We start from the raw sequence: 14,905 nt of genomic DNA, 5'->3' as shown, positions 1-14,905 counted from the left end.
GGGTCTCAAATGAGTTTCCATTTTTAATTCATTTATAGGACATCTACCAATTATTTGCTATCATTGCTCATCAGGGAGGGAGGGCTTGGCTTCTATATGTATATATATGCTTTTGCATGGGCAGATATTTTAGAGGTCTCGTGCACACACACCCACACAGCACATTTTCTGACACGCTGTCCTGGCCAACCGCTTCAGAGTTTTTCACACGCCAATTAACATGAAGCTAAATCAATAGACTCTGTTGTTTTGGCCTGTTGCACGCTTCACAACTTTCTTCGTCGACGTGATGCAATTACGTACTGTCCGCCTGGCTTCGTGGACTCTGTGGACCTAGCCAATGGGGAAGTGGAGCTCGGTGAATGGCCTATGTATCTCCTGGCTCTGGTACGTATCAGCACTTTAGCGATCCTGGGACCTGTAGTTCTCCAGGGATTCCGGTTTATCTTACTGGGTCGTGGAGATCCCGGCAAGCTTTGTACCCGATGTCCGGTAACTGATTCTTCTTCGGGGTGAGCTCCTCTGCCCCCTATGAGCTAACTCTCTACTCTTTTGTCTTCGGCCTACTCGGACCCTCAATAGGCTACTCACACTATCGGCAGCGTGCCGCGGTTCACCGATCTTATGGCGCCGGCACACCTAGAGCTCACCTCTCTGAGCTACAACCGAGTCTGGACTCCACTCTGTATTCAGGCTTGCACCAACTGAACTCTCAGAGGAATTGCTGAGTCACTGAGCTCCACTGCAGACTGACCTGTTTCTATGTCTCGCTCTGTAGGAACTCATCAGCAGACTCCAGCATAGACTCCAGTCTAGACTAACTACTGCCTGGCTCCACCTTCCCTTTTATATCAATCCCTAACGGGCTCCCTCTGGTGGTCTGAGGTGGAAGGTGGAGATGTGTGAATGGTATGGGGGCCTCTTGTGGAGGAATCCTTTAATACACCCTTCTAGGATTTGTGATACCAAGCACAGCTGGGCTTCACATTCCCCCCTAGTTAAACTCAGCACTCCCGGGCTGAAGTACATTTTATAAAAACAGTAACAATAGGAAACATAAGCAATACTGGAACATTCTTCCCTTTATGGGAGGCACGAATCTTAAATGTTACATAACCAAAACAAATACAAAGCGTCCTCAGAATCCAAGTCTCTGGTGGTGAGGTTCCCAAGAAGGATGTCCATCTCACAAGGTAGAGGTACTTTGGTAGTTTGGAGGGACCTGTCCTAAACCCTCTACGTAGGCCCTGGGGTGGCTGCAGGGCATGAAGATCCCGTGTTGGACCTCCACTCGTGCCACTCCAGACAGGTTTTCCTTCTGAGGTCACCTAAAGGGGCACTCCAGGGAGCGCAGTTATATACAATAAGAGTTTTTGGGCTGCACACTGTCCTCAGCCACGCAGTTCATTATATAGGCAATAAAGAAATTAGTAGGAAAAAGCACAAATTAATAAGCATGCATGAAAATAGACAATTATGCAGTACATTACAATTTAATATACAATACCCCAGGGGTAACTATATATATTTTTAGAAACTTTGACTATTTACTGAGTGTACCTAATAGGAGGTTTACCTCTTGTGCTGCGTACTGATCTGCGTAGTCCAATAGGTGGTGGGGTGTCAGTGTCAATATCCTCAGTTACTCTACCAGTTCTACGTGTAACCATGTTGTAAAACTGCCTTAACCTCTCTCTTGGACTGGCAAGTCTACCATTGGCTGGGCCCTCTTGCTCCGCTCCTGCCGGAGATCCTTCATCCGGGGATACTTCTTGAGCTGGGTCTTCTGCAGCACTTACAGGTTCAACTTGCTGTGGAGGGTTTTCTGGCTGTTCATAGAATTGGAGTACTGGAATGATTACTGCACCTCCTATCTGAGGCCAATCAGCTGGGAAGTCTCCAAGGTCAGTGTGTATCACTGCTTCTTTAGGTTCTTCCTGGGTTGTGAAAGACACTTCTTCCTGAGTCTTTAGTAGATGTGGACACAATTTTAGATGGTCCCTGGACACAGTAGCAGATGTTTTACCTCCATCACGACTAATTACGCAGGTCTTTTTGTTGTCAAACCTTGATGGTAACACAGTGTAGGGGTCTTTTTCCCACTGGTCGTCGAGTTTGTGGTTGCGTCTTTTCCTTTTTAGTACTGTTTCACCAGGTGTGAAAGGTTCTGCAGGTGCGTTTTTGTTGTATTGAATTTCCTGTTTTTCTCTCACCCGAGTAAGACTGTCATTGACACAAGCTTGCACCCTTCTGTACTGCTCTTGTCTTGTCCCAGTCCTCAGTGGTCATATCAGCTTCAGGTTCAACAACACCAAGCTCCAGATCCATGGGCAGCTTTCCTGGCCTTGCCCGCATGAGATATGCCAGAGTGCAATTGGTGGAACTGACTGGTATATGATTGTACAGATCCACTAGGTCTGGTAGTAGGTCTGGCCACTGGTTTCTCTCCTCAAGATGTATGGTCTTTAGCAGGTCGATGATGATGTTGTTCATCTTTTCGCAGAGACCGTTTGTTTGTGGGTGGTAAGGTGTAGTCCTTATCTTTTTACACCCGTACAGATGGCAGAACTCTTTGAACAATTCAGCCTCAAAGGAGGGGCCTTGGTCAGTCAGTACCTGCTCAGGGTATCCATGGGGTCTGCAGAAGTACGCTTGGAATGTCTTTGCTGCTGTTTCTGCCGTCAGGTCTTTGACGGGGGCGACCACCAGGAAACATGAGTAGTGATCCACCATTATAGTACCCCAACCTGCTGGGTGACAACTTGACATGGTCCAGGGCCACGATCTCCAGGGGTCGAGTCGTCTTGATGGGTTGCAGGGGTGCTTTCTGGCTGCTGAAGTCTTTTCTTCTTAGGCCACAGGGCCCACAGTCCCGGCACCACCTCTCAATTGAGCTGCGCATTCCTACCCAGTAGAATCGACACTTCAGCAGGGTCTCTAGCTTTTTCCAGCCAAAGTGCCCCGCCTGATCATGGTAAGCCTCTAATACCATCTGGATGTCTGTCTTAGGAACTACTATCTGCCATACCATCTCGTGCGTTTTGGGATTGACGTACCTCCGGCACAACTTCTCACGGTAGATAAACAGCCGGCTCCTCTCGTTCCACAGCTGCTTTGCTTGCAGAGACGCATCTTTCTCCAGGGAGGCACCTTCTTGGGTTATCAGCTGTTTGATGCGGCTGACAACCGGGTCGCTGTTCTGGGTCTCTTTCCAGCTGTGGTGAGGCAGGGGGTTTAACGTCTTTTCACGCGGCTTCCTGGAGGCTCGTTGCTCATGGATCATCCCATTCCGGTGAAAGGCAGGTAGCTCAATCTCTTCCAGGTCATCCACTTCTTCTTCTATGTCTGACTGGTGAGGCATCCTAGACAGGGCATCGGTGTTGGCGTTCTTGCGGCCCGCCCGGTATTTAATTGTAAACTGGTAGTTTGACAGCCGAGCCATCCATCGTTGTTCCAGAGCCCCCAACTTAGCTGTTTCAAGATGGGTCAAGGGGTTTTTATCAGTAAAGGCAGTGAACTTGCTGGAGGCTAGGTAGTGCTTGAACCTTTCTGTGATGGCCCAGACCAAGGCCAGGAACTCCAACTTAAAGCTGCTATAGTTCTCTGGGTTCCTCTCAGTCGGGCGGAGTTTCCTGCTTGCATACGCGATGACTTTCTCTTGCCCATTCTGTTTCTGACTCAAGACAGCTCCCAGTCCTTCGTTGCTGGCATCTGTATACAGCAGGAACGGCTGGTGGTAGTCAGGGTAGGCTAAGATCTCATCACCTGTCAGGATCTCCTTCATCTCCTGAAATGATTCAGCCTGTTCTTTACCCCAGTGGAATGGAGGGTTTTTGCCTTTGGGGGACTGCCCTACCAGGAGGTCTTGCAGAGGAGCTGCCTTCTTAGTGTAGTCCTTTACGAACCTCCGGTAGTATCCTACTAGTCCCAAGAACTGACGCACCTCCTTGAGGTCCTTTGGCTCCGGCCATTTCTGGATGGCAGTGACCTTCTCCGGGTCTGGTGCTACCCCTTCCGGACTGACAATGTGCCCCAGGTACTGTACCTTCCTCTTGAGCAGGTGGCACTTTGAGGGCTTCAACTTCATCTCGTACCGGGACAGTGACTCAAATACCTCTGCCAGGTGTTTCAGGTGGTCCTCGTACGTTCTGGAGTACACAATTACGTCATCCAGGTAAAGCAACACAGTCTCAAAGTTGCGGTGTCCCAGGCAGCACTCCATCAGTCTCTGGAACGTTTCGGGGGCATTACAGAGTCCAAACGGCATGCTATTGAACTCGCAGAGTCCCATCGGGGTGGTGAAGGCCTTCTTCTCCCGATCCTCCTCAGCCACAGCGACCTGCCAGTAACCACTAGTAAGGTCAAGGGTAGAAAAGTAATTTGCAGACTTTAAGGCAGCTAGGGACTCCTCTATGTGTGGCAAAGGGTATGCATCTTTATGTGTAATGCGATTTACTTGACGGTAATCTATACACAGTCTCATGCTCCCATCCTTTTTCCTAACCAGCACTAGGGGAGCCGCCCAGGGACTACAACTATCCCTTATCACTCCCGCCTTCCTCATGTCATGCAGCATTTCTTTTGCCTTCTGGTAGTGAGCTGGGGGTATAGGCCTATAACGTTCTTTAATTGTGGAATGGTTGCCTGTGGGGATATGATGTTGAACCCCCTTAACCCTCCCGAAGTCAAGTGGATGTTTACTGAACACCTGCGAGTATTCTTGAACCACCCGGTGTACACCCTGTTTTTGATGGGCAGGAGTGGTGTCTGTCCCAACATGGAGCTGCTGACACCAGTCCTCCACCTGGGTTGCAGGGTCATTATCTTCCACTTCTTCTGGTGAAGTTAAGGACTCCGCCTCATGGATACAGTTGTTGTTGACAGCATGTAACTTAGCAACAGTGGCATAACGTGGCAGTTTAACCTCATCCTCCCCTAAGTTAAGAAGACGGACGGGCACCCTCCCATTACGTACATCTACCACTCCCCTGGCAGTTAAGGGCGTGGGTCTGTGCTCAGAGCAAAGGGGTTCTACTACCGCCTGGTAGCTCTGTCCTCTAAGACCTATGGCAGCTCTACACCAGATGAGCATTTCACTCATAGGGGGGACGACAATGGGGATAGGGTCTGTTACCCGCACGTTACCGATTTCACCATCTGTTAACTTTACTTGCTGTTGATACATCAGGACGCGGATCTCTCTCTGTAGCGCCCTCCTCTGTCGAGGTCTGGCAGTGTCGGCGATCTGTTGGAGCAAGAACGCAACCTCTCCCAAACAGTTACCAACAACATTAGTGCCTAGTACCATATATGGGTTGCTGTCATCAGGGTTAGTCTCCACTACAATTAGTCCCTGGTCCTTCAGCTCCATTCTCCCCACCTTTACAGTCACATTCTTAACCCCGAGTAGGTTAAGGGTGAGTCCATTTGAAGCATATACAGACAAATTTGGAGCTGGCGGACGTAGATCGTCCATGGACCAGAACCTCTTGTAGAGGACTTCAGGCATGATGGTTACCTGAGATCCTGTGTCCAGCAGGGCATGCGTCGGGATCCCGTCCAGTACAATGGACAGGAAAGGCCTTCCTCCGATGAACCTGTTGTACCAGTCTGGTGGGCCTCGTGAGTTTACTCCTGGGTGGCGGCCCTCGGACCCAGGGTTTTCTCATTTAAAGGACACTTCTGGGTGAGGTGTCCGGTCTTGCGACAGCAGTAGCAGGTAGGTTCCCTCGGTGGGCGGCGCTGGTCACTGGTCCTCGGCGAGGGTGGTGTTGGCCTCCTCCTCCTCCGCATCCAGGGGACATCCTCAGGGCTGTCAGCTAGCAGGATTTTCCCTCCTTCCTCAGGCTCCGTCCGCAGCTGCAGAGCACTCAGTACAGTGGTCAGGGTTTTGCTCAACTGACGCACCTCAGAGCGCAGACTGTCCAGTTCTTTAGGGGACGTTGCTGGAACCTTAGCTTCAGCAGCCACTGGGGAAAAGGTAAGTGTAGCAGGCTCTGGGGCAACCCCACCCTGGTAACATTGGAGGGCATTTGTTTCCAGGGGCTGCAGTCCTTTTATAGCCATATCCTTGAGATTGTCAAAGGTGGCATCTGGATGATCCAGGGACCACCAACGCACAGTCCTGCTCTCCTCTGGAGACCTCAGTCCCCGGACAAATTGTTCCTTCAGCATTTTGTTCTCACTCTCAACGCTGGCTGGGCTAACCTGGTTCAGAGCCCGCAGGACCCCTTGAAGACGCCAGGCGTAGTCCCGAACATTGTCCTCTGGTTGTTGGGAACAGCTGTAAAACCTCATTCGGAGGTCCGCCTCAGTAAGGTCCTCAAAGACAGTCTGTAGTTTTTGGAATATTGTGGACACTGTCTCCCGGTCTGCGGCCGACCATGTTTCCACTTCCCGCTCCGCAGCACCTGTCAGTTGTCCTAATACAACGGCAGCTCTTTGTTTGCAGGTCATAGAGTACATGTCCAAAATACCACATATCTTCTGCTTGAATCCAGACAGGGTATCTGGTTTGCCGTTGTACTGGGGAAGCCACTTTGCTCCAGGAATGTACGGTAAAGTCATAGGAATAACAGGTGTTACAGGCACTGCTGGTGGAGCGGCGGCTTCGGCCTGCCCATTATCGGGCGCGGGCAGAACTTCAGGGACGTTGACTGGTAGGTCGGCGTTCTGCTGCTCGACGGACATCTTAGCGGCCCCCTAGCTAACCGTGGCCTACCTTCTGTTTTTTCTTCTGGTAGGCCGCAGCTCCGCAGGTGACGGTTGTCTTCAGGACCTTGCGTCGCTTGCGTCCTACGTCAGAGCGTTCAGTGACGCTCCGTACAGGATCTGGCGCTTCCTGATTTGAAGTCGAGACGTGGGTCGTGTCCGGGACTTCGCGCGCTTTTTACAGGTACGCCAACAATGGCAGCTATCTTCACCACAACTTTACGTACACAGTTAAAAATAAAGGCGCACAGTACCCGGTGGCAACGGGCAAAACACTTCATCGTTGCAGCGGGCACGCAATCCTGTTCGTGACGCCAGGAAAGAGATGACTAGCCCAGGGAAATGGGGATGACTCGGTATCCGGGCCTTTAGCCTGGCCTTTAGGGATGTCACGGTGGTCGGCTCCCGGGCCCGTACCCTGGGCCGCTCTTTAAAAAGGGGGTTTGATTTTGTAAAGTTTATAAAAGAAAGAGTTTGTGACGCCACCTGTGGCTTCTGGTGAGGATCACCAGCGCTGCGCAGTCCACTGAGGCTGATGATAAGGTAGCTTGATGGTATAGCTCCCCACAGGTGGAGCTGGGCCTCAGGGCAGTATAAAAACGGGGATGCAGGACAAAGAGACCGCGCCGGGCCAGAAAGAGAACAGGGACGGACACAAGAGTCACTTCGGTACCTTTTACTGGTGGAATTTCAGGCACTCCCCGGAGCACTGTAGGGTGAAGGGTGTATGTCCGGATCCTCCCCAATGAGCAGATTTTGGGCCTCCTGGTTCTGGCTTCTGCGTAGTAAGTTTCTGACCTGCCTGGAGCTAGGCCTAACTTTGTCTCTGTCCTGCGCTGGCTGACCTTGTGGTAGGGCCTTCTCTTGGAGTGCACGCTCCCGACCTACGGGTCCTATGTATCTCCTGGCTCTGGTACGTATCAGCACTTTAGCGATCCTGGGACCTGTAGTTCTCCAGGGATTCCGGTTTATCTTACTGGGTCGTGGAGATCCCGGCAAGCTTCGGACCCGGTGTCCGGTAACTGATTCTTCTTCAGGGTGAGCTCCTCTGCCCCCTATGAGCTAACTCTCTACTCTTTTGCCTTCGGCCTACTCGGACCCTCAATAGGCTACTCACACTATCGGCAGCGTGCTGCGGTTCACCATCTTATGGCGCCGGCACACCTAGAGCTCACCTCTCTGTGCTACAACCGAGTCTGGACTCCACTCTGTATTCAGGCTTGCACCAACTGAACTCTCAGAGGAATTGCTGAGTCACTGAGCTCCACTGCAGACTGACCTGTTTCTATGTCTCGCTCTGTAGGAACTCATCAGCAGACTCCAGCATAGACTCCAGTCTAGACTAACTGCTGCCTGGCTCCACCTCCCCTTTTATATCAATCCCTAACGGGCTCCCTCTGGTGGTCTGAGGTGGAAGGTGGAGATGTGTGAATGGTATGGGGGCCTCTTGTGGAGGAATCCTTCAATACACCCTTCTAGGATTTGTGATACCAAGCACAGCTGGGCTTCACAGACGCACTAACGATCTCGCTAGCGATCTCTTTATGTGTGACGGGGCCTTTAGAGGATGGGACAATACCATTAAGACGCTACTCATTATCTTCAAAGCAAGAAGTGGCTCCTCTCCATTAGGTCTTCTATCTATAGAGGCAGAGAGGGCTTTCAACTATTTCACAGGGGTTTATGGAGGAAGCCTTGAAACAGATAGGCTTGGGCCCTTGTTGCTTACAGAAAATAATGGCTTTGTATAAAAACCCATCAGCACGGGTAAGAGTAAACAATTCTCTTTCTGCCCCATTTGCAATTAACAATGGAACCAGACAAGGGTGCCCCTTGTCCCCATTCTTATATGTAGTGTGTAACATACCTGGCGGCATCCTTGCATAGTGGTCCATCTCCCACTGTGCAAGAGCACGCACTTGATCTCCAATCCAGAATGTCTCTCTGGCTTCCCTCCATGCTGACTGTTTGCTTCTGTTTCTGCTGCTTAAGGGCGGCGCCCGATCACTTCCTGCTTTTTGTACCTGCTGCAGGCACACCCCTTGTGCGTCCTCAGCCTATTGCTGTCTGTCACCTGGTATTTAAACCAGCTGCTCCAATTAACCCATGCCTGAGCATTGTGTTTCATTCAGTGTGCTCTTGCACTCTGAATGTGCCAGGTCCCTTCTGTGTTTGCTTGCCTGCCCTTCCTGGAGGCTTTATTTCCAGGCCTGTCTGAACACACTCCTTGCCTGTTCGTTCCGCCTTCTAGGGACCGCATACCTAGACCCGCTCCTGTATCTTGCCTGTCCTGTCTGAACACGCTCCTAGCCTGTTCCTCCCGCCTTCTAGGGGCTGCATACCTAGACCCGCTCCTGTATCTTGCTACAGTGTCTGTTCTTGTCTGTATACTCTTCTAGCCTGTTTCCTGTGTTTCTCTATGTCCGTACCTTTCCTTTTTCTGCAGAGTCTGAACTCGTACCTAACTCCTGCTCGTTGTCACTGTACTTCCGTTTGTGAGTTTGTGGTCCACTCGCTACTTCACTGCAAGTACCCTGTGGGTATCTGGTTCTGCCCTTCCTGTCTGTTCCGTGTGATCAGAGCCCTGTCCCCCCTGCTCTGCCTTGCTCACCGCTCCGGCGGTTCTAGCCTGCTCTGCCTTGCTCACCGCTCCGGCGGTTCTAGCCTGCTCTGCCTTTGCTCACCGCTCCGGCGGTTCTAGCCTGCTCTGCCTTTGCTCACCGCTCCGGCGGTTCTAGCCTGCTCTGCCTTTGCTCACCACTCCGGCGGTTCTAGCCTGCTCTGCCTTTGCTCTCCGCTCCAGCGGTTCTAGCCTGCTCTGCCTTTGCTCACCGCTCGGGCGGTTCTAGCCTGCTCTGCCTTTGCTCACCGCTCCGGCGGTTCTAGCCTGCTCTGCCTTTGCGCACCGCTCCGGCGGTTCTAGCCTGCTCTGCCTTTGCTCACTGCTCCGGTGGTTCTAGCCTCCTCTGCCTTTGCTCACCGCTCCAGGCGGCCTCGTCCTGCACTACTCTTGCTCACCGCTCTAGGCGGCCTCGTCCTGCTCTACTCTTGCTCACCGCTCCAGGCGGCCTCGTCCTGCTCTACTCTTGCTCACTGCTCCAGGCGGCCTTGTCCTGCTCTACTCTTGCTCACCGCTCCAGGCGGCCTCGTCCTGCTCTACTCTTGCTCACCGCTCCAGGTGGCCTCGTCCTGCTCTACTCTCGCTCACTGCTCCAGGCGGCCTCGTCCTGCTCTACTCTCGCTCACCGCTCTAGGCGGTCTCGTCTTGCCCTGCTCTCGCTCACCACCCTGGGCGGCCTTACTCTGCTGTGTTTGTCCGCCACATCTGTGGTTCTGTTCCTGAGTCCCAGTGTGTACTGGGTCCTATCCCGCCTGTGTTCCTACCTGCTAGTGCCTCCCTGTCTGCACTCTAGCCGTGCTTGCCTGTACCCCCCTGCCTGCATACCCGCCTGCCTGCATACCAGTCGTGCCTGCCTATACCCATCAGTCTGTGTGCCAGCCTAACCAGTCTGTTCCTGTATTCCCCTGTGTGGGTCAACAGCCGTGTCCGGGGTCTGTCCTGGAGTAGCACCTGGTCCCTCTGCTCGGTTCCTCCTTGGTGCACAGGCATCGTATGCCGTCGTGCGACCCTGGTCGGATCGGGTGAATACCTAGTTACGCCCCTCCAGGCATTCACTCTCCGGCACGGTCCAGTGGAATCACACGCACACGCCGTTCAGCCCGGGCGTGTGCATTACAGCATGCTCAGGCCATGGTTCCCGTTGAGCCCCACGGCCTTCGCTCTCTGAGACGTTTTCCAGCAAATACGTGCATTAAAAAAAAATAAAAAAAAAAATATATATATATTTTTTTTCTTTAGCTGAGTTCCAGGCGAATTACGCACCCTTCCAGATGGATCTTTCTGCACTCGTTCCTGCGGATCCGCCACGGTACTATGGGGATCCAAGACAGAGTCGTGCATTTGTGGAGCAATGCATGCTACACTTTAAGGCCTACCCTCTCTATTTTTCTTCCGATTGGGCTAAAGTGGCCTTTATGATTGACTACCTAGTGGGTGATGTCTTGAAATGGGTCACCCCCCTATGGGAAGCATGGGATCCTGTCGTCCTTGACCTGCAGGCCTTCCTAGTGGCCTTTTGTATGGTCTTCGAGGACCCTAACCCTGAAGTCCCTGCCGAAGCTTTACTTCCCAGTATCCCGGAGCAGCCCCGACGGGTAATGTGCGTGGGTAGCGCAACAGTTCTCCTGCCCGAAGAGACTGCTGCCCACCCAGAATCCACACCGGAGGACCCCCTGTTGCCTCCTGAATCCCCCGAGATACCACTTGATGACAATTGGAGAGAGCCTTCCCTATACTCTGCACCTGATACCTCGCCCGCTTCGTCCAGTGAGTCCGACCTAGTGTTCTCCGAAGCAGAGGTTACTCCCGAGTCTCTACACCCCTCCGATCAGGTGGAGGATCTCCAGTTGTCTCCTGAACCCTTCGGGGTGCTACCTGGTAGCGAATGGACAGAGACTTTCCTATACTTGGTACCTGATACCTCGGCTGCTTCATCCAGTGAGTCCGACCTAGTGTACTCCGAAGCAGAGGTTGCCCATGAGTCTCTTCACCCCTCCGACCTGGCGGAGGACCTCCAGTTGTCTCCAAAACCCTTCGGGGTGCCACCTGGTGGTGAATGGACAGAGACTTTCCTATATCCTGGATCTGATACCTCGCTCGCTTTGCCTAGTGAGTCTAACCTAGTGTACTCTGAAGCAGAGGTTATTCCCGAGTCTCTACACCTCTCCGACCAGGCGGAGGACCTCCAGTTGTCTCCAGAACACTTCGGGGTGCCACCTGGTGGTGAATGGACAGAGACTTTCCTGTGCTCGGCACCCGATGCCTCGCCTGCTTCGTCCAGTGAGTCCGACCTAGTGTTTTCTGAAGCAGAGGTTACCCCCGAGTCTCTGCACTCCTCTGACCCGGCAGAGGACCTCCAGGTGTCTCCTGAACCCTTTGGGGTGCTACTTGATAGCGAATGGACAGATACTCTCCTATACTCGGTACCTGATTCCTCGCCTGCTTCATCCAGTGAGTCTGAACAAGTGTACTCCGAAGCGGAGGTTACCCCCGAGTCTCTGCCCCCCTCCAACCCGGCGGAGGACTTCCAGTTGTCTTCTGTACCCTCTGGGGTGCCACCTGAAAATATGTGGAGAGAGACTTCCTTGTGTGCTGTTCCTGGTACTCCACCCGTTTCGTCTGTTGCTGAGGATGGCTGGATAGGAGGTAGCATCCTAGCTAACCAGATGAGACCAGTTTTTCCTGTGGACAGTGGAAGTGATATCCTTGAAGTGAAGGATTGGCCCTCGAATTCCCTGCGGAAGATTCTGGCAGGCCTGAAGAAGAGGGGGCGTAAGAGGGGGGGTACTGTAACATACCTGGCGGCATCCTTGCATAGTGGTCCATCTCCCACTGTGCAAGAGCGCGCACTTGATCTCCAATCCAGAATGTCTCTCTGGCTTCCCTCCATTCTGACTGTTTGCTTCTGTTTCTGCTGCTTAAGGGTGGCGCCCGATCACTTCCTGCTTTTTGTACCTGCTGCAGGCACACCCCTTGTGTGTCCTCAGCCTATTGCTGTCTGTCACCTGGTATTTAAACCAGCTGCTCCAATTAACCCATGCCTGAGCATTGTGTTTCATTCAGTGTGCTCTTGCACTCGGAATGTGCCAGATCCCTTCTGTGTTTGCTTGCCTGCCCTTCCTGGAGGCTGTATTTCCAGGCCTGTCTGAATACGCTCCTTGCCTGTTCGTTCCGCCTTCTAGGGGCCGCATACCTAGACCCGCTCCAGTATCTTGTCTGTCCTGTCTGAACACGCTCCTAGCCTGTTCCTCCCGCCTTCTAGCGGCTGCATACCTAGACCCGCTCCTGTATCTTGCTACTGTGTCTGTTCTTGTCTGTATACTCTTCTAGCCTGTTTCCTGTGTTTCTCTATGTCCGTACCTTTCCTTTTTCTGCAGAGTCTGAACTCGTACCTAACTCCTGCCCGTTGTCACTGTACTTCCGTTTGTAAGTTTGTGGTCCACTCGCTACTTCACTGCAAGTACCCTGAGGGGTATCTGGTTCTGCCCTTCCTGTCTGTTCCGTGTGAACAGAGCCCTGTCCCCCCTGCTCTGCCTTGCTCACCGCTCTGGCGGTTCAAGCCTGCTCTGCCTTTGCTCACCGCTCCGGCGGTTCAAGCCTGCTCTGCCTTTGCTCACCGCTCCGGCGGTTCTAGCCTGCTCTGCCTTTGCTCACCGCTCCGGCGGTTCTAGCCTGCTCTGCCTTTGCTCACCGCTCCGGCGGTTCTAGCCTGCTCTGCCTTTGCTCACCGCTCTGGCGGTTCTAGCCTGCTCTGCCTTGCTCACCGCTCCGGCGGTTCTAGCCTGCTCTGCCTTGCTCACCGCTCCGGCGGTTCAAGCCTGCTCTGCCTTTGCTCACCGCTCCGGCGGTTCTAGCCTGCTCTGCCTTTGCTCACCGCTCCGGCGGTTCTAGCCTGCTCTGCCTTTGCTCACCGCTCCGGCGGTTCTAGCATGCTCTGCCTTTGCTCACCGCTCCGGCGGTTCTAGCCTGCTCTGCCTTTGCTCTCCGCTCCGGCGGTTCTAGCCTGCTCTGCCTTTGCTCACCGCTCCGGCGGTTCAAGCCTGCTCTGCCTTTGCTCACCGCTCCGGCGGTTCAAGCCTGCTCTGCCTTTGCTCACCGCTCCGGCGGTTCTAGCCTGCTCTGCCTTTGCTCACCGCTCCGGCGGTTCTAGCCTGCTCTGCCTTTGCTCACCGCTCCGGCGGTTCTAGCCTGCTCTGCCTTTGCTCACCGCTCCAGGCGGCCTCGTCCTGCTCTACTGTTGCTCACCGCTCCAGACGGCCTCGTCCTGCTCTACTGTTGCTCACCGCTCCAGACGGCCTCATCCTGCTCTACTCTCGCTCACCGCTCCAGGCGGCCTCGTCCTGCTCTACTCTCGCTCACCGCTCCAGGCGGCCTCGTCCTGCTCTACTCTCGCTCACCGCTCCAGGCGGCCTCGTCCTGCTCTACTCTCGCTCACCGCTCCAGGCGGCCTCGTCCTGCTCTACTCTCGCTCACCGCTCCAGGCGGCCTCGTCCTGCTCTACTCTCGCTCACCGCTCCAGGCGGCCTCGTCCTGCTCTACTCTCGCTCACCGCTCTAGGCGGTCTCGTCTTGCCCTGCTCTCGCTCACCACTCTGGGCGGCCTTACTCTGCTGTGTTTGTCCGCCACATCTATGGTTCTGTTCCTGAGTCCCAGTGTGTACTGGGTCCTATCCCGCCTGTGTTCCTACCTGCTAGTGCCTCCCTGTCTGCACTCTAGCCGTGCTTGCCTGTACCCCCCTGCCTGCATACCCGCCTGCCTGCATACCAGTCGTGCCTGCCTATACCCACCAGTCTGTGTGCCAGCCTAACCTGTCTGTTCCTGTATTCCCCTGTGTGGGTCAACAGCCGTGTCTGGGGTCTGTCCTGGAGTAGCACCTGGTCCCTCTGCTCGGTTCCTCCTTGGTGCACTGCCGTCGTGCGACCCTGGTCGGATCGGGTGAATACCTAGTTACGCCCCTCCAGGCATTCACTCTCCAGCACGGTCCAGTGGAATCACACGCACACGCCGTTCAGCCCGGGCGCGTGCATTACATAGTGGTAATGGAGCATTTGGTCAATGCCCTCAGAAACAATAGTATTATTCATGGATACAAAGTGGGATCTAAGTCTTATAAAGCAGCTCTGTATGCAGACGATTTGCTTCTCTACATATCCCAACCACAAATATCATTTCCAATGGTCCTAAAAGAATTTGATAGATTTGGCGCAGTCAGTAATTTTAAAGTCAATTACTCTAAAACAGAGGCCTTGAATATATCTTTTCCACAGACTGAAATCTCACATGTTATGACTAAATTCCCATTTAAATGGCAGAAAGAATCATTGAAATATTTAAGGGTTCATATTACCTCAGACCCTAATAAATTATTTGAACTTAATCATCAAGCTTTATTGCACAGAACATATGGAGATTTATTCAAATATGGCAAATTGAAGCTACTGTATCTTGGTTTGGAAGAATGAATGCCATCAAAATGGATATATTACCTCTTTTTTTTTATTTTTTTTTTTAAACAGTTCCGAACTTTCCACCTCATAGCTTCTTTCATAAACTAAGATCAGCTTTAATTAAATT

Source organism: Phyllobates terribilis, unplaced genomic scaffold, assembly GCF_046119375.1.
Source record: "Phyllobates terribilis strain yellow unplaced genomic scaffold, ASM4611937v1 Scaffold_3__8_contigs__length_932513732, whole genome shotgun sequence".
Classification (NCBI taxonomy): Eukaryota; Metazoa; Chordata; class Amphibia; order Anura; family Dendrobatidae; genus Phyllobates; species Phyllobates terribilis.
The sequence above is the reverse complement of the archived record's forward strand: the minus strand, read 5'-3'. Positions refer to the sequence as shown.